Raw genomic sequence first — 18768 nt, 5'->3', positions numbered from 1 at the left:
TGTTTGTGCTCTGAGACCACAAGGACCTGCTCAGACCCGGACCTAGGGAGCCCATTCTGCATCCACCCCTGCGGTGATCCCAGCCACAGAGCCAGTCGTTGGGCAGCCAAGCGCGGGAGGCTGGTCAGCGCCTCCCCCGAGGGAGAAGGTGCACAGAGATGGGGACCCGCTTCCTACCCCTCGCCTGTGCCTGGGCGGCAGGGGCCTCTCCAGTCTGCTGGAGCTCAGGATCAGTGGCTTTTGGTAAATCCCAGCCCTGGTAGGGTCGTTTCCTATTGTCCAGCTGTCCCTTGGACTGGAGCCATGTCCTAAATGGCTAACTCCTCTGGTGACCCAGAGGGCAATGCGCCCCTTTGCTCTATGTTCACGCCATTGTGCTGAGTGGCTGAAGCTCAGTCTCCTTCTCTGAAGAATGGGTACAGTAATGACCAGGACCACTCAAGGCTGTGTTCAGAACCACCTGGCCCCAGGGAGGTGGCAGCCAACAGCAGGGCACAGAAGGGCACAGCCTGAGTCTGACTGGCATCTCTGAGTCCCTGTGGCAGGCAGGGTGTGGGGGGCATCGGGCTCTGGGAAGATCAGCTTCACCCGTCTCCCGCAGTAACTGTGCCCAGTGTAGTGCCGCCTTCCCCACTGCTGGCCCTGCCCTCCCGACCTGTCCTTCAAATGCCCTGTCCTCTGGGTGCTCCCTCAAGGTGCAGCTGGTCACATGGCCAAGAGCAGCTCAGTGGGGATGGCTCCCTGGGGTGACACAGACCCAGCAGCCTCCTCCAGGACCCAACCCTGACACGCTGTCACCAGGACAGTCACTGATGCCCTTATCACCCCCCAAAAGCTGCGGGATGCAGGGGACCCAGACGCCCACAGCACAGAGGAGATGCCTAGTGACTGCGCTGGAGGGATGGATCTGGTCGGCCAAAAAGCCATGCTGGGCCCAACCCGACCCGGTGTGCCTGCAGCCCCCCTTGAGCACCCTGACCCAGAGCTGTGCTCCCAGGACCGGCTCCCCGGGGAAGGGGAGGCCCAGCATGGACGCCAGGCTCGAATTCAGGGCGCCTTCCCCACATGGGCCTGGCTGCTGGCTCCCCCATCCTGCCGGCCCCCACACCCATGAGCAGGATGACCCATCCGCTCTCTGGTCTTCCGGGTCGGTTTACTTGGTTTCTCTGAGCTTGGTTTCTCCCGGGAAGGAGAATCACCGCCGCACTCCCCCCCTGCCCTGTCATATGCGTTCCCAGCCCATAGGGCAGCAGTGATTCCTGGGGCCCCAGACCCTCTTGGAGACCGGCAGCACCCCGCAGGGACCCCCAAGATGGAAAGTTTTCCAAGGCCCAGCGCCTATCCAGAGGCCTGAACCCCACTGCATTCTCATAGGAATAGAGCCAGGCTCAGCGGAGTTGGGGTGAGTGCTAGGATCCTGCACTTAGAGAGAAACCGCAAAAGCCTGGATGGTTGACTGCTGCCCCTTCCTGTGGGTCGCTCAGCGTGCCCTTGCGCTCGCTGCCCGCGGCCCTCTTGCCCTACCAGCCCCACAGGATCCCGAGGACCCTGTGTCGGGGCCACTCGGCTTCTCCAGCAAGATTCCCGCCTGCCGTCCCCAGACAAGCGTCTCCCGGCCCAGGCCTTCCTGGGTGGAGCCGGCAGGGTCTCAACACTAGGCCAATGGGCTGACCCGGCACTACCGGACAACCCGGTCTTCCTCAGGACCTCAGGTGGAAATATAAAGCCCAGTGTGGGGCCTGGCACTTTCCTGCCAGCCCCAGCCAGCGCCTGCCAGCAAAGGCTGCCCGGGGCGGCGGGACTGCCCTCCGCTCTGTGTGGGCAGCAGGCTCGGGCCATGCCCAGCTGTGCGGCTGATGCCCCGCGCTGAGGCCGTGCCACCTCGCGCTGTCCCATGGGCCTGAGGCAGGCGTGGGCACCATCCCAAGTGAGGACAAGGCCGGATCTTCACCCTCTTCACCCGCCTTTGCTTCTGGTCACGTTGCTTCTCTGAGCGCCAAGGCTCCCCCAAAGGAGGCCACGCATTCCTTGGTCTGATCCCCAGCTCTGCGCACCACGCACCGCGCACCGCTCCACCCCTGCGCCCAGCCCAGCAGCATCCGGTCCTACCTGGCCTCCCAGGCCTGCGCCCTGCTCCGCACCAAGCTCCTCTGCAGCCGCAGCCCTCGGCCGCCTCTTGGAACCACACCCCTCCCCCAGCAGGGCCTGGCGGGCACAGGCGCCCCAAGCCCAGGCCCAGCCCCTCCCTTCGCCTCTGCTTGCTTAACCTTCTCACCGGGCAGTGACCTGTGCCCAGCAGGCGCCGCCCTGGGGTTAGGTCGGGGTAAGGGGCGCCTCACGGGTCAGGCAGGAGAGACACTCTCCGGCCCCCATCCTACCCAGGCCGGGCGCTCAGGGAGGCTTGCGGCCTCTCTGGGCTTTGACACCTGAGGACCGAGCCCCGCCCTGGCTTAGGCGGCTCAGTGAAATGAAAATGTGGTCTTTGTTCAAAAAACAATGAAGAACCTGGAAGCCTAGCACTCCAGTGGGCTGAGGCAGGAGGATCAAAAGTTCCAGCCTAGCCTGGTAACTTGGTAACATAGCAGGACCCGGTCTCAAAAAAAGCGGGGTGAATGCTGAGGTCGTAGCTCAGAGTGAAATCCCAGCTTCAACCCCAAGTACTGGGGGGAAAGTGGGGTGGAAGACACGTGGTGGCTCCCTGGAAGCCCCGTGGGTCCTGTGTCCCAGGGGACCTGCGGCCTGCCATGGGGACTCCAGAGGGGTCTGGGGGCTGATTGCACAGGGTCTCCCTAGCTACGGTGGGGGTGGCGATGAAGACGTTATGGAGTCCACCCTGATCCAATGCCCTGGTTCTGGCTGGGCCTGGCCAGGCCCCTCCTTGGCACCATGTGCTGGGGATCCTCAGGTTGTGACCCACGGTGGTCACTGTGCAGGGGACCCAGGCCCGGCCCACTGTCCCCTGGAGATGGTGCCCGGCTCCGGAAGCTTGACTCTGTCCTCAGGACAGACCTGGCACCTTGGTGGGGAAGCCACTGCTGCTGGCAGAGACGGTTCTGCCTGAAGTCCTGTCGGCTGTGCCCCAGGAAATGCTTCCATTGCAGGGTGAGGCCCTGGCCCCCTGGGCCTCAGTTCCCTTCACTGTAAAGGGGTTGTTGAGCCCTAACTCTGACCCAGGTTCCCTTCTAAGCCTGGCTGAGGAGAGGGGTTGGGCTGAGCCCCGCCTTCCACCCCACACCCGTGTGTGTTCAGGCATCCCTCGGTGGTTCTCTGTTTACCGAAGCCCAGAGAGGTGAGGGAGATCTCTTAAGACCACACAGCAGCAGGAAGAGGTGAAGTCTGAATGCAGGGCCTTGTGCACCCTCTGCCACTCAGCCTGGGCACACACACGGGTGTGGGCACACACACTCAGACACAGTGATTAAAACACAGTGTTTTAAAAAACGTCCGTCCCAGAAGATGCGAACCCAAATCCATTTTCTTCAAGCTCCAATTGATTTCTCTTCAAGAGCGCCTGCATTACGTGAGGGTCAGCTCTGAAGGTCAGCTGGTTTAAATAGAAGCGAGTCCGGGAAAAACACATCAAGGCAGGCAGCCCAGGTTCGAGTCCCGGGGGAGCCAGCGCCGCGCTGAGTAACTCGGGGAGGGTGCGAACTGCACTGAGCAGCTCTGCCGGGCGCTGGTCTTTGGGCGATCACTTCCAGTCTGAGTGAAGCAGTGTTACCAGGGAAACCAGGGACCCCAGCCCAGGAGGCCCCAGTTCACCTAGGGGAGTGGGTCTGGGAGCTGGGGTGCCTTCTAAGCATTCCGCATTCTCTGCGGGAAGCCCAGGGCCGTCCTGTCCCTTTCCTTCTTTCTCCCTCCTTCCCCACTACAGCCTTTGGAGAGTGCTCTGACCCACCTGCCGCCAGTTTCCGGCCTGGATCTCTTGCTCACACCAGGAGGCCTGAGCAGGAGATCCTTTTGGAAATGCAAAGGCTGAGTCCAAGAGAGGTGCAGCGATTTGCCCAGGGGACCCAGCAAACGGGCACTCTGGCTCCGAGCCCACAGCCGGGCTGAGCCTATTCCCACCCCCAGTCTCCTGGGCTGTCAGCCGCACCGATCTGCCCCACGCCGGGCCTTGGGCACCCGCCCCACTCCCTCTCGCCCCTCGCAGCCTGAGGCTGACATAGTGCTACTCAGAGTCCAGGAGAGCAGAGCGGGCACAGCGGGCACAGCAGCCATCTCCAACGGGGCTGGCTGACCCAGATCAGAGGGCATGCAGGTGGGGAGGGTGTGGACAAGACATGCCTGGTGTGCGGTGGACAAACAGGACGTTTGTGGAGGGGTGCATCGGGCTCCCAGGAGGCCACAGGCCGCTGGGCAGGCTGAGGAAGGAGGGGGCCCCAGGGCCTCCAGCTCCCGCAGCTCTGTGCTTCCCACGTGGGATGCCACAACCCAGGAGAAGCAGCATTCATTTTGCTGTTAGAGCGTCATTGTGTTCTAGATTCCGGATTAGCATATTTGCCTGAGCTCAGGAAGGTAAATCTCTCCTGTCTGGAAAGGTGCTAACGAGGCAGGGCGGGGCCCTTCGGGGAGAGGCAGACCTGCCCCAAGTGAGAGTGCACAAGAGATTGAGACCAGAGCAGGAGACGCTCAGGAGCTGCTTGTCATCATTTTAAAAGTGTGTGCTTTTTTTTCCAGCACACAGGATGAACCTAGGGTGCTCAGTCTCTCCTCACTCCGAGGCAGGGGACCCCCAGGTCCTACCCTTCCTCCACCTCCAACAGGGCTGACCCAGATCAGAGGGCATGCAGGTGGGGAGGGTGTGGACAAGACACGCCTGGTGTGCGGTGGACAAACAGGACGTTTGTGGAGGGGTGCATCGGATGTTTGTGGAGGGGTGCACCTCGTCTCCCAGAGGCACTGAGCCTGAGCCTGCAGCAGCTGTGGAGACAGGGACCCCACATCTAGGCGCTGTGGGCAGGCGCTGTGGGGTCTGCCCCACTGGGATGGGGTGCCGCTGCCCTGTGGGGAGCTCAGCAAAGGCCTGGGAAGCGCTGCGGCCTGTGGTGGCCTTGCAGCTCCCGCAGAAGTTGCTCGGCAGCCAGCCCGGCCGAGGCTGCAGGCTGAGCCTTGACTTCATGTGTGGCTCCAGACCACAAGAGCTCCGATGTGACAGAGGAGTCCTGGGTGTTCTGTGGAATGTTAGTCTGTCTTGTTCCTCAGAAAAAAGGAGCCCGTGGTCCCCACCGTACAGGGCCAGACATGTCAGAGAGGAAACAGTGATGCCCCGAACCTAAGGAAGGGGAGGGCACCGCTCTACTCAGGGGCTCCTAGGAGGGACTCAGACCTTTGGCGCCCAGACCTCCCGGAGGCTTTGTGCATCTCTGAGGGGAAGGAGGTGGCCTGGCCCTGGGTTGGGGGCGTTGCCGTGGTGATGGTCCCACCCACCTCCACCCCTCCACCCCACCCCACCCCAGGCCTGCTCCCTCTGGCGCCCCCTGGAGGCAGAGTCCCGCAGCGCCCCTCTGGGGAGCAACAGGATACAGAGCCCCCCTGGCCACAGAGGGCCACAGAAGGGCCACAGAGGGCCACAGAGCGGCCACGCCAGCCGTCTGCGTGGGCACAACTAGGGGTCCAGGCTGAGAAAGCCCAGGGCCACGCAGGGCCCCTGAGGGAGCCCCATGCTCCTGCTCTTTAGCACCGCTGCAGCCTGGAGGCTTGCCACCCCCAAACCCACGTGTTGAAATCCTCACCCTCAAGTCCCAGGTGGGATTTTACAAACCAGGGCTGTGGGGTGCTGGTCCCCCTGGAAGCAGCGGAGAGGCTGGAGTCACAGCAGCGGTGGCAGTGACCTTGTGGCTCTGTCCCTCGGGGCCCCGCGCCAGTGAGGACCCAGCTTTGCAGAATGGAAGAAGGAAGAACAGAGCTGGATCGTCCCTGGGGCAGCGGCTCCGAGTCCACCGTCACATCCACCGCCCGAGAGCAGCAGGGCCAGGGACAGTGCGGGCTGCCCCTCAGTGAGCGGAGCAGGGAATGTCCATGTGCACTTACACACACACACACACACACACACACTCACACTCACACCTGTGTCCTCACGGCAACCCCAAGGTGGGCTGCCTGTGGACAAGGAAGTGGAGGCTCAGAGAAGGCCAGGGACTCACCTCAGACCACACAGCCTCGGGTGAGAGGCACAGACAGGACTCCGGTTGGGCAGGCTGCCTGCAAGGCCCGTGCTCAGGCAGGGTGGCCAGGGTGTGCTGGGCTGGTCAGAGGTGGAGTTTTGTCAGTCGGGGCCAGGACACCGGCCACTGAGGCGCACCTGGAAAGCCCTGCTGAAAACTGAGCGGCAATGGTGCCATCCTTCCTGTGGGCACAGCACCAGTGTTTGTGGTTTCAGCGGCCACTGACCCCTTCCCTGCCCCAAAGACCCCATCAGGCCGGGGGGAGCGCATCCCTGGGAAGGGTGTGGCGGGGTTGCCCTGGGTGGGACCCAAAATCTGGGACCAGGCCCCCTTCTGGCCTCAACCCTGCAGCCCGATGTCACACAGGGCCACTGTTCTGGTTACCCCAGCAGGAGACAGAGCCAGGACCCACCCCAGGCTTGCCTGGCACCCACACACACCTGGCCCACCTGTCTCCGCCTTACTGCTAGCCCCGTCCTGGGTGGTCACTGGCCACCTACGGAGTCTCCAGGCCACACTTGTGTGTTTGCTGGATGCTGAAAAGAGCAGGGCTCAGCGAATCAGCCCCACATCCCTGGCACCCCTTGTCCCCCGAGCGGTGGGAATGGAGTCTATGGGCACCAGGCTCCACTCTGGGCAGAGCTTGCCGCACCCCAGCCCAGCCAAGAGGGCAGCCCTGCAGCCTCTGCACCTGCACCCCACGCCTGCTGTGCGCCTGCTCCCCTCGCCCTCCCCCTTCTTGCCTGCCTTCTCTTCCCCACTTCCTCCATTTGCTGTGAATACTTGTTTATCCATGGGTCCCACACTCCTGGCCCTGAAGGCTCCCAGGGGAATCCAGGCGCCAGCCCTGGCCCGCACCACCCTGCTCGCTGGTGTGGGCCCTCGGCCACCCCCTCTTCCTGCTCCCCCCATCCCGTCGTCCTCCAGGACCCCGTGAGCACCTGCTCCTTGGTGCCACTTGGTTGATGTCCAACTCTCTCCTGGACTTGAACCCTCCAAGGGACGAGGACAGTCCTGCTTGGCCACCGTGTCCCCAGCACTGCTCCTGGCCCAGGAATGTTCAGGGCAGGATGTGAGGGATGCAGATGCAGGACAGTGTCCTCCTGGCCCTGCTGCCCAGTACGCACTGCCTTCTGCACCCAAGGCCCTTGCTGAGGTCCTCCCAGGAGGGTGGACCCAGGGCGGTGATGTAGGACCACTGGCCCAGAAAGACCTCATTAGAGCCATAACATGAGCTGGGTGTGGTGGTGCACACTTGTAATCCCTACACTGGGAGGCTGAGGCAGGAGGATATCACGTTGAAGGCCAACCCAGGCTGCACGGTGAGACACTGTCTCAAATGACAATAAAGTGTGCTGGGAACGTGTTCACACACAGTGGGACCAGTGAGGAGGAGCAGCAGGCAGCCCAGGGAGGGTTGGACTCACTGTTCTCTGCTGTGTTCCCCACCTGCCCCTCGTGACACCCTGACCCCACTCATCGCCCCCTCTTGGACAAGGCCCAGCCTCTCCCACCCCCACACTCAAGCCTCTATTTCCCGAGCCAGTGTCACCCCTGTGGCTGAGCCTAGGTGTCCCTGTAGGTACAGCAGGGCCCTGGTGCTGAGGGTGGGCAGGAGTTGACAGGAAATTGGGTAGGGACCAAGGCTGGCGTTGGGCCAGCTGCACACGCTTCCCGTGGGTGCTGTAAACTTAACACAAGTTTATCCTCTCACAGTCCCAGAGCGCGCAGGTCCTAAAACCCAGGTGTGGCAGGGCCCCAGGCTCGAGCAAGGCCCATGGCATTGCCTCCTCAGCGCCACAGAGCACCTGGGGCTGCAGCTGAGGCCTCTCCTTGTCCTCATGGCCGGCGCGACAGCAGGTCCTCCTCAGCTTCTGCAGGGTCCTCCCCTCTCTCTCTCTGACTCTAGCCCTCCTGCTTCCTCTCCAGGGGCCCTGGCGCTCCCTGAACCCCTGTAGAGACCCACGACAACCTCCCTACCTCAAGATCCCCTGAACAGCAATGCTGGTGGTCAGCATGCCTGGTTAAGAAAGAAACTCCTCCCAGGAATTAGCCTGTGTCTGGGGGTCATGGCGGGTGACCTTGGGGTCTATATCTGGTCGCTGCCCCTCCTCTCTAGCACCGGCCCCCTGCTCTGGTTCCTGGCCACCATGAACTGGGCAGCTCTGTCCCACCAGACCCTCCGGCCACCATGCTCCCGCCTTGGAGCCTGCTGAGGGTGGACTGGGTCTCCTGGAGCTGTGAGCCACACCCTTCTTTGTGTTTCTTTTTCTTTTTTTTTTTTTTTTGGTACTGGGAGTCAATCTCAGGACCTTGTGCTCGCTAGGCAGGCACTTATGCCACTGAGCTACATCCCCAGCCCAAGCCACACCCTTCTTTAAGCTGTGGGTGTTGGGCGTTGTGTCCCAGCAACAGGACAGCGGGGTGACATATCCCTTGGCCTAGCCCCACCTGCAGAGACCCTTGTGTCTGCGAGGGCCACGCACACAGGCTGACGGTTAGGCCGTGGACGTCTTTGGGGCCTCTGCCCATCCGGTCACAGCTGGGCGGGAGGGAGTGGCTGAGGCGGAGGCTCGTGGGTCAGCCTCTCCGGCCTCCCTAGGTGGCATCAATGGAGACAGCAGTGACTGCCAGCCGAGACTCCCCGGACTTGAGTTCCCAGCCCTTGGTGTGGGTGCCCAGGACCCAGGCGCCCTGAGGCTGCTAACCCCCAGGTGGCAGGCCGGGCCCCGGGGTGCGACGGTGGACTGTGTCCGTGGGTGCCTGGACCCAGGGGCCACATTGCAGGCCCGGGCTGCAGGTGGGCGCGGAGACTTCACGGCCCTGAGACGCTGAGCAGAACCGCCGCCACATCTTCAAGCGATTACAGCAGGAATGGGGCGCAGATGGTCCCGCCCGCCCGCCGCCAGAAGGGCAGCAGCTGCGTTGTCCCAGATGCAGCGGGACAGGAGACCAGAGCAGTGGGGCAGAGGGTAGGGGGCCAGGGGTGCTGGGCAAGCTGCACAGGATTTTGGGATGGACTCTGCCAGGGTGGCTGCTTGACCTGCTCCTCGTGGGCTCCACCCTGCAGGGTCCAGCTCATTGCTTCCCTTCACAGGAGAGAACAGAGAGGTTCAGTAATTCGCCTGGGGCTGCTCAGGGTGGGGGGGCGCTCCTCTTTCTCCTAGGCCCTCTGCCTTCCTCCTTCTTGTGTGGAAGAGTCCTGCTCAGGCCTGCCTCCCTCCCCAGCGTTTCTTCCAGGCTGAAGGACACCCTGCCCCAGGCCCCTCTGGCAGCAGAGAGGCAGCCAGGCAGGTCCTTAGGCCCAGGAAGCAGGAAGCCCAGGTGCTCCTAACATCAGGGTGGGAAAAGGGGACCAGGAATTAGAGTCACCCTGGACAGGCCTGGACAGGGCAGTGACAGGGCCTGTGATCCCTGATAAAGGAACCATCACATTCTCTTGGGAAAGCCCATCCGGATCCGGGAAGTGCCCCGCCGTGGGCAGCTCTGTGGTCCTTAAGGGGGCAGCACTGTCAGGGGCAGAGCAGCTAAAAGTGTCAGTGCAGGAGAGGCACTGGCCAGGGTGCCCTGCCTTGGGGGCTGCCCGCTGCCCTGGCTGGGCCCTGATGCCCAGCAGGCCTTCCTGGCCCTCTGAGGCTGGGGCACAGAGGCCAACCAAGTCCCCTGCTGTGCCCTAGGGCACAGGTAGCTGTCCAGATCCAGACGCTGGCGCAGCCACACGCTCGGACCAGCAGGGAAGGCGAGGATGGCTCTCACGGGGCGGACCACGCAGCGCACCGAGGTGCCGGCTCTGCTCTAATCTGCCAAGACAGTTTGGAGCTTTTCAATAAAGCGTGTGAAAAAACGCAGACCCCGGGCTTACTTGACATCAAAGGTGCCTCCTCGTCAACTTTCAATTTATCTCTTAAGGAGCAGAGGAAAAAAATCTTGGATAAAATGGTCGGAATGTGAAAAAAAGGCGGGCGAGGTGAGGGAGGCCGCGGAGCCGCTGGGAGGCTGCGCCCGCATTGCACCAGGAAGAGCAGCTGTCCCACGCCCAGGGGATGCCCGGCCAGCGACGGCGGTCACGTGCACGTGCTGGGGTCCACCCGGCATTTTTCTGTAGTTCCATCATGAGTTGTGAAGCTGAACAAAAAGCAAAACAACCTTCTAAACCAACAGTCAGAAAGTGCAATTGGGAGTGCTCTGGGGAGGTTGGGCGTGCGCCCCACCGGGCTGCGGAGAGGATGATTTTACACCTTGGGCTCACTCGGGGCGACAGAGGATCAGACCCACAAAAATGCGGGAAGAGTAGCAGAAATCTCATTTTTATACCTGCCAGACGGGTAATCGCAATCAGATGTTGGGTTTCTGGACGGCTCGGTGTCCGTGCTGTTTGTCAGAAGTGAGGAATGTGTGGGTGCTGCGATGCTGCTCGTGAGGGAAGGTGCACTTTGTTCTTGGGTTCGCACTCAGCAGCGCTTGCTTCGTCCTTCAAGGGGCCCTGGGTGCGGGCACGCATCTGCCCGAGGGTGTCCAGCGGCCCCCTCCTCCCTCTCCTGTGCTCTAGGGCTTCGTCGGGCTCCCCCTCCTGTCAGACACCGGTCACTACCACTTATGTTTTTGTGGTACCAGAGCTTGTCCCCGGGCCTTCACACCGAGCTGCACCCCCTCCTGTTTTCTGTTTTTCATTCTGATGCAGGTCTTGCTAGGTTGCTAAGTTGCCCTGGCTGGACCTGAACTCGCAATGCTCCCGCCTCAGGCTCCCAGAGTTCTGGGGTCACAGGTGTGCACTGCCACACCTAGGTACCATCGCTGACTCTTATTTTTTTCTCCCAGCGTGACTGGATTGACGCCTTTTTTTTGGTCCCAGGAATCGAACTCGGGACCTTGTGCTCACCATCCAGATGCTTGTACCGTTGAGATGGGTTGACTCCTGCTTGTCCCTGGGCTCCGAATCCAGGAGCTGAATGTGCCTGGGCTTGGGGAACCTAGCTCCAAGTGACTCTGTGCTGTGCAGTGACGTGATTCCCACTGAGGGCACCGTGGGGCATGGCCCCCATCCTGCACCCACACTAGACCCCACACAGGCTCTCAGAGATGAGAAACGAGGCACGGAGCGGAACAAAGACCCCCCCAGGACTATGCACCCAAGTGACCTCTGTCCATGGCCATGGTGCAGGGTCTCCCAGCCTGGGCCTGGTGGCCGTAGGGACAAGTGTCAGGACCCCTGCAGAGCCCACTGCAGCTCCCCAGGACAGCCACTCAGGAGCCTCTCCCCAAAGCTGGCAGAGGACTCCAAGGAGGCAGGGCCTGACCAAGGTGTCAACTGGAAGATGCCCGCCCCCACCCCCACCCCCCCCATGTCCACAGCCCACTCCCAAGGGCCTGCAATTGTTGCCTTATTTGATCATTACCTTACCAGGTAAGGATCTTGGCATAAGGGGACAGGAGCCTGGAGGGTCCCAACCAAAGACCCCTGGAGCTCAAGAGCTAGCAGAGCAGGAAGAAGCCCTTGAGCCCCAGGAGTGTGACCTGACTTGTGACACCTTGGTTTCTGCCCAGCGGTGCAGAGCTCAGCCCCTGGCCCTGGGACAGAGGGAGAATACCTTTCCTTGTTTCCAGTGACCTGTTTTGTGTGTTTGGTTACTGCAGTCCCAGGAGAGAGACTCAGCACTTCTTTGCCGGGTTTCAAGGAGGAAGTACACCCTTCACCCTGCCACAGGGCCTTTGCTTGGGCTTTCACTGGACCTTGTAGTTCAGATCCGCATAACTCATCCAGACTCCCCTGATCACCCTCCCCTTCCTCCCATTTCTTCTCCTCCTTTCCTTGGCTCGCACATCATGTGGTCCACCCGCGGTGGGGGTGTGAGCCCCACTGCTTGGAGCAGCTTCCTGCCTGGAGGAGGAGGGCCCTGCTGCATTTTCTGGCAGAGGGGAAGAGAAGGAGAAAGGCTCCCTGCAGCTGGGCCTGGAGATGTGCACGGTCCCTTTGGTCCCTGGTGCACACCACCTGCCAACCAGCAAGGAAGTCAGCGGCCACAGGAGCAGCTGGCACTACCCCTCCCTCCCGCGGGCGGAGTGTGGCTGTGCCCTGCCTGTGCCCTGGGCCATTCGGCCTCTCCAACAAGCCCTGTGCCCTGTGCGCAGCACACAGCCCTCCCCTCACGCAGCGCCGCAGAGCCGGAGTGAAGCCGCCCGCAGTGCGTGGCGCGCAGCAGGTTCACCGGGGCCGTGTGTCTGCCTGCAGCTGCGTCACCTGTGCCCAGCAGCTGGCCTGGCCCTGCGGCAGCTGGAGCCCACAGCTCTGTCTGCTCCCCACACGGCCCCTCAGGAGCAGCTGTTCCCCATTACATCTGGGGGCGCTGACGGGCGCTCGGAGGCAGCCCGTGATCTCACCCCCGCTGCCACCAGGAGGGCGAGGCCTGGGCTGATGTGGAACGGGGCGTCTGGTCCGCACAGGCGGCCGGGAGCACGGGGGGCAGCCGCGCCCAGGCTGAAGCAATCGTCGTTCCCGGAATTCCTGCTGCCCACCCCTGCCCACCCCGTGGCCCCTCACAGCCTGAGACCCCCACCCGGACCCCTGAGCGGGAGGTGGGGTGGGAGCGGATGGGACGAGGGCACCCCGACTGTTGGGATCGCAGCGTGCCCATCCACAAAACAAGGGCATCCCAATGGGGCAACAAGAGCCTCAAGGTGCCCACAGGTGGCACACTCACCCGTGGCTCAGAGCAGCAGCCAAACCTCGCGGTCCAGGCCCTACTTCCTGTGGCCCTTGTATGGCTTGTCCCGTCGGTGCTTCTCACGGTATTCCTAGTCCATGGCTGATCAGAGTCCACTTGCATGCCTCTGTGGATGGGGAGCTCACTGCTCCTGAGGGCGCCCCTTGGACACTGCACAGCGCCGATGTTCCCCGGGGCTGTCCCTGCGCCGGCTGCAGCCATGTCCTCAGGCGTGGCCTTGTGCCCTACAGCGCTTTCCTTGGTCCCCAGGTGACAGGACGCTGCATCCTCTTCTCTGTCTCCTTCTCCCAGGTACACCCCATTCTGCAGACGGTGTGGCTGGAACACAGGCCGGAAGCCAGCTTCCCCCGGGACTCAGCGTGGAGAGGTGGCAAGCCACACCGGGTGTCTTCTCAGTCCAGGCCGGGGGCATGGCTGGCCTGGCAGTGTCCCGTCCTGCGTCTGGGCATCCAGGCAGCTACCCGCCTGCTGGGGGCCCTGCCGTGCGACAGGGGAGTCACGGGCCCGAGTGGAGGCGCAGGGCGGGGCTCTCTCAGCCGCGGGGCGCCCTGAGCAGCAAGCGCCATGAAGACCCATTTCTCTGTTTCTGAGCACGCTGCCCACCTTCACGGGGCCTTTAAGTGGTCTGCAGAGCTTGTGCCTTTCGGGGAGAGAACCCTGCATAGATTCTCTGTGCCCCTCCCTCAAGAGAGAACCCCCACCCGGCTCCACCCCCCTGTCTGGAGCAGCCGTGGGTCCTGTCCACACCTCCAGAGCCGGGTGGAACGATGAGTGCTGTCTGGGCCTCTTCCGTGCTGCTTGGTCCCAGCAGCCTCGGGAAGGACACTGTGTCACATGACCAGAGGCTGGACAAGGAAAGGCTCACCTGTCCCTTCACGTGGGCAGTACTCCCTGCTGGGGGGACCCAGGGACAGTGTCACAGCATGGTGCCTGGAGTCCTCTTGAGACCCTTTCCTCCCTGGGTATCTTCAAAGTGTTTGTCCCAGCCAGGCAAGGTGGCACACATCTGTCATCCTAGCAGTCAGGAGGCTGAGGCAGGAGGATCGCAGTGAGTTCGAGGCCAGCCTGGTCTGCATAGTGACACTCTGTCTCAAAAATACAAAAACAAAGTTCTTGTCCCACGTCTGCTGCTCCCATGCTGAGACGTCCCCAGGAAACCAGCCTAGGGGACAGGGCACAAGCGGAGAAGGCTCTGTGTTGTCGTCTACCAGGGAGGGCCTGGCAGCAGCTCGAATGTCCCATGAAATGGAGGTGTCTGACTCCTGGGGTGATTCCACTCGGGGATCTTGTGGGCTGCGTCACTGAAGTCCTTGCCCCATGACGGCTCCAGAACACGCAGGAAGCCCCCCCCCCCGTTGCACTGAGTGTGGGGTGACCCAGAACGACATCCCCTCCCGGGAGGACCCTTAGCCCACCTGCCCCCGAGTCCTGTTGGAGTCCATGCTGTGGCCCTGGGGGGTTCCGGGTGCGCTGCCTGCCCCTTACCCAGCCCCGTTTGCGCCATGGACCTCAGGTCTCCTGTGGCCCTGGCCACAGCTGCAAGGTGCAGCCCCTGCAGTCACATCGGAAACCGCCTGTGCTCACCCCTGTGAAAGCCCGGGGTTCCCATGCAGCATTTAGCAGAATCCAGGCCTTGCCTGGTGTGACACCTCCCTGGGGTGCCCAGGGGTGTCAGGAGGCTCCCAAAGAGCCAACAAGTGGGACAGGAGGCCCTGTGGCGAGCACTGGTGTCCAGGATCAGGCCAGTGGCCAAATGCCAGCTCTGTGGAGGGCCCTGTGACCCCCAGTAAGCTCTCTTGCCTCACCGAATATGGATTCAGCCAAGCAGCACCAAGGGCAGCTGTGAGCAGTGCCCCCTGCAGGGTCCCCGCGTGGCAGGCTGTGGCTTCCTCTCTAGGCTTACTGGGGACCAGGAGGGACCTCGGCCCAGCACCCCAGGGCCAGGAGCTGGTGCTGAGCCTGCGGGTCTCCTTGTCCCTGTGCAGAGCCCCGCGCTGTAGCAAGAGGCAGACGGAGAGACACAAGCCTGCGGTGGGGTGCAGCGTCCAGGCCAGGCCGCGAGCTGGGCCTCGGCCCCTGGGATGTGCAGGCTCACTGAGTTGGGATGCGCCCGACGCACCAGGAGGACAGGCCCGGCCAGGGCTTCGCAGCTTTGCCTTTGGACTCGAAGCAGGAGGAGCATGGGCCGTCTCAGCCCACCGTCAGGGTCCCAGCAGGGACAAGGCCTGGGGCTGCCTTGGGGCCACAGTGGCTCCCTCCGGACCAAGAGCCACCTCCCAGGCCTCAGCCACAGGCCGGCCCACGCCCGACGTCTCCTGGTGGCCCACAGCTCCGCCCGGTGTGCCCAGGTCTCGGGAGCCTCCGCCCCAAGAGGGTGCTGAGGAGGAGCCACAGCAGGCCAGGGGCCCTGCTTCCTCCCTGTGGACTGAGCTTCAGTTTGGCCTCCGTTAGGGACCTGCAATTAATGCGGCACCATCGGTGAGGGCCTTAGGCCACAGGGCCTCTACCCACTCGGCTGCCTGGCTGGCCTCGTCCAGCCCTTGCTCAGCGCCCACCTCCTTGGACATCCCCAGGGAGCCCCGGGCCGGGGCTCAGGGAGCCAGTGTTGCTGCCCTCTGGCCTGGGCAGGGCTTGGGGACACAGGCTGGCAGGGCCTCGTCCATGTCTGGGTCTCTGTCTGCCCTCTGTCCATTCTTTCATTGGCTTATGTGTGCCTCAGCTTCCCATCTGTGACACGGAGCTGCGTTTCTACCTCTGTTTGCCTGGAGGATCAGCAGAGTGAGCACAGGCCCAGGGCTCCTGCTGGCGGCGGCGTCCGGCCATGTGCAGTATGGGGACACCAGCGCTGTGCAGAACACCTGCAGTGGAGTCGGGGCCCTGCCAGGCCCAAGCTCCGCAGCCCAGACGCGGTCGACTGTGAGGGTTTGGCGGCGGTATCTGCCACGTGCAGGTGGCCTGGCAAAGAGGGATCCCAGGCAGCAGAGCTGCAGACCCACAGGAAGTAGAGGAAGAGACTGTCCCCTGCCCAGTGCCCTGCTCTGGGCGCCACCCTCTGGCAGGCTGGATGCCCTGCCTGCCCTCTAAGGCCCCACAGAGGAAGCCTGGGGCAGGGCGAGAGCCTTTGGAGGCTCAGAGGGCCCACAGCGACCCCAGGCTGGTGGGTGGCCACAGGCCAGCGGGAGGCTGGACTTCAGGATGAGCATGGAGCGCGTGTGTGGTGCAATGCTGCCACCCAGCGGGCGCCTGGAGATCGCATTCATAAGGTCAGGCGGGGCAACCCTGCTGTGGGCGCCCCCTGGCCACACCAGACTCTCAGCGGGCACCAGGCTCCGGAGGGACTGGGTGGGCAGGGCCAGGACTCCTGACCTCACCATCGACGATGGGCATATTTGGGAAACAAAACCGCACTGCCCTCTGGGAACGCGGGTCTCAGATGAAGGGCAGGGTTTCCTCGGGGGGACTGCCGCCCAAAGCTGCAGAGGTGAAACGCACGGCGCGTTTGCCCTAAATCTTCCTGGACCCGCAGCTGCACCTCTTACCGGGAAACCCCAGCCCGAGAGGCTCTGACGACAGCGGCTCGGGCTCGGGGGACACGCGGTGGGGCCCCCACTCTCCCCCCTCCTCCCTCCTGGTGAGGCCGGAGGCACAGCAAGTTTGGGCAGCCACAGACCTGACCCTGTGAATCGGCTCTGGCAGTGGGACTGGGGAGAGGACCCTAGGGTCAGGGGTGTGGCTCTCAGGGTCCAGGAAGACCCTCAGATGCTGGGATCCGAGCTCTGCAAAGGGCACAGAAGTGCAAAGGCCCCAGCGCTTTTGGGGTGGGAGCCACTCGTGACCCCTAGTGGGTGGGGGCTGGGAGGAGACGGGCGATGCTCCTCGGGGGCAAAGCAGCAGAGCAGAGTCAGGGAGAGGGCAGAGGGGCTGCGGGGGCCCAGGGCAGCCACGGCCCGGCAGGGGAGGAGGCGAGGGCTGGGCGACGCAGGGCTGTGCTGTAGACTGCACCCCGAGTACTGCCTGACGGAGTCACTTGGGTAGTGGCAGGGAGGCTCTCAGGCAGCCGGGCAGCCGAGGTGCCCTGGGCGGGGGAGCGGGTGGAGGAGGAGAAGGGTCATGACTGCCGATGCCAGGGAAGGGCCAGGCTGGAGACAGCATGGGTGACGCCGAATCCCAGGCCTGGGTGCTGCCTGCCCCTGCAGCAGCCCTGCTGCACCGGAGTCCTTGCCAGTGGCCCTGCCCCGCAGGCCTGGAGACGGTAGTCATGGCAACCAAGCAGGTGTGCTGATCTCAACTGGTCACTCTGGGGAGAGGGTGATGGGACGTGGCCTTAGATGGGCACCCACATCCTTCCTTACAGACGGGGAAACTGAGGCCTGGCTAGGGGAGCCACGGGCTCGCCCTGAGGCTCCTCCCTGTTCTCTATAGCAGCCATCCAGTTTGCCACACGGCTGTGATGAGTGCCCCCTGGTGGCCTGGGACGAGGCACGTTTGTTCTCGTCTGAGGAAGCCCCCAGAGGGACCCTTGGGCCGAGGTCACACTGTGGTGGACTGGGGCCTGTCCAGCTTGCAGAGACCACCTGTGCCCCGCCACGGTCCTTCCTCCAGCCCTCACTCTGGCCTCCCTGGCCACGCGGATGACCTCCGTGGTCACACTGGGCCTCTGCACAGCTGGCTGCACCTTTGCCTGGAACGCTTGCCGACATCCCCAGGCGTCTTGTACGTGTTCAGGGCTCCACACCCCCTGTAGCTTGATATCACTCGACTGTCCTCACAGCATGGACCACACCCAATTATAAAACATCTACACTCAGGGCGTGGTGCCCCAGCGTAGGCTCTGTAAGGAGGTCCCTGGGGTGTGTGAGCTCTCTCCCAGCATGGCGCCCACGGCATGGGGTGATCAAGGGATGCGCCCCTGGGCCCCAGGGAGGCTGGCGCAGAAGGGAGGTCTCCAGCACAGACCCCTGCCCCTCTGCTTTGAGCTTCCTGTGAGCGCTGTAAGAGGGTTGGGAAGCCAACCTCGACTGCCCTGGCCTGTGTTGAATGGGGAGCTGCCTGGGATCGGCACCACGGGAGGGAAGGAGTGCTACAGTTCAGCTCAACGATGCTCCCCTAAGTGTGTTCACAGCCTGGCTTTGGGAAGGGGATTGGGTCATGGGGTGCTGTCTCGGTAGTGGATTCATTCAAAGATGAGTTCCAGGCTGAATGCGCTGTAGGAGGTGGTCCCTGGGGCGTGGCCTTGAAGGTTTAGCTCCTCCCCAGCGCCTCCTCTCTCTCAGCTTCATGCTCGCCATGCCAGGGCAGCTCTCCTCCACCTTGACTTCCTGCGTTGGAGCTAGCTGCCCAGGGACCACAACTCTGAGCCAAAATCAACCTCTCTTCTGGGACTGTGGGTGTCAGGTATTGTGTCCTAGCATGGAAAGTGACCAAGACGGGGACAAAGCAGAGAGAAGGCAGAGCCGCGGGGCTCTAGAGCTGGCCATGACACCACTAGTCACCGCTAGTAGCTGCTCTGGGGGGAGAGGTGACCAGAAAGGCCATCTTCTTCCACTAGCAGAGGGCGTGGGCTTTGCACCTGGGTAAGGAACAGGTGCTCCACTCCCTAGGGGCCTTGGGTGGCATGGCGGTGTGGGGTGTCCCTGCAGTGCACAACCCACAGACCAAGGGCCTGGAAAGGACCCCAGGAACCTTTCCCAAAGTGTCCTGAGCCTCAAGAGGAGAGCAGGGGCCGAGTGGCAGGATAAAGACAGGATGCCCTTTCCTCTGCTGCCCTGTCTGGCTGAGCCTCCCCGGTGCTGGGAGGTGGCTCAGCCCCACCCACTGTTGGGGTGACCCAGGCCAAATTGTCCCTCATCTTTCGGTCTCAGGTGGAAAATATCTGTTGT

The 18768-nt window shown here is 62.9% G+C and overlaps 1 long non-coding RNA gene across 1 annotated transcript; it reads right to left on the bottom strand.

Moving 5' to 3' along the window:
* Positions 1-4212: 4212 nt before the first annotated feature.
* LOC102005289 lies at positions 4213-6434 on the bottom strand. The gene is made up of 3 exons (XR_264495.1): positions 6147-6434; positions 5765-5878; positions 4213-5275 (listed from the first exon to the last, which is right to left on the bottom strand). It is a non-coding gene; the product is annotated as an uncharacterized LOC102005289 (long non-coding RNA).
* Positions 6435-18768: the final 12334 nt, after the last annotated feature.

Source organism: Chinchilla lanigera, unplaced genomic scaffold (genome assembly GCF_000276665.1).
Source record: "Chinchilla lanigera isolate Chin_1 unplaced genomic scaffold, ChiLan1.0 scaffold00113, whole genome shotgun sequence".
Taxonomy (NCBI): domain Eukaryota; kingdom Metazoa; phylum Chordata; class Mammalia; order Rodentia; family Chinchillidae; genus Chinchilla; species Chinchilla lanigera.
The sequence above is the reverse complement of the archived record's forward strand: the minus strand, read 5'-3'. Positions and strand labels throughout refer to the sequence as shown.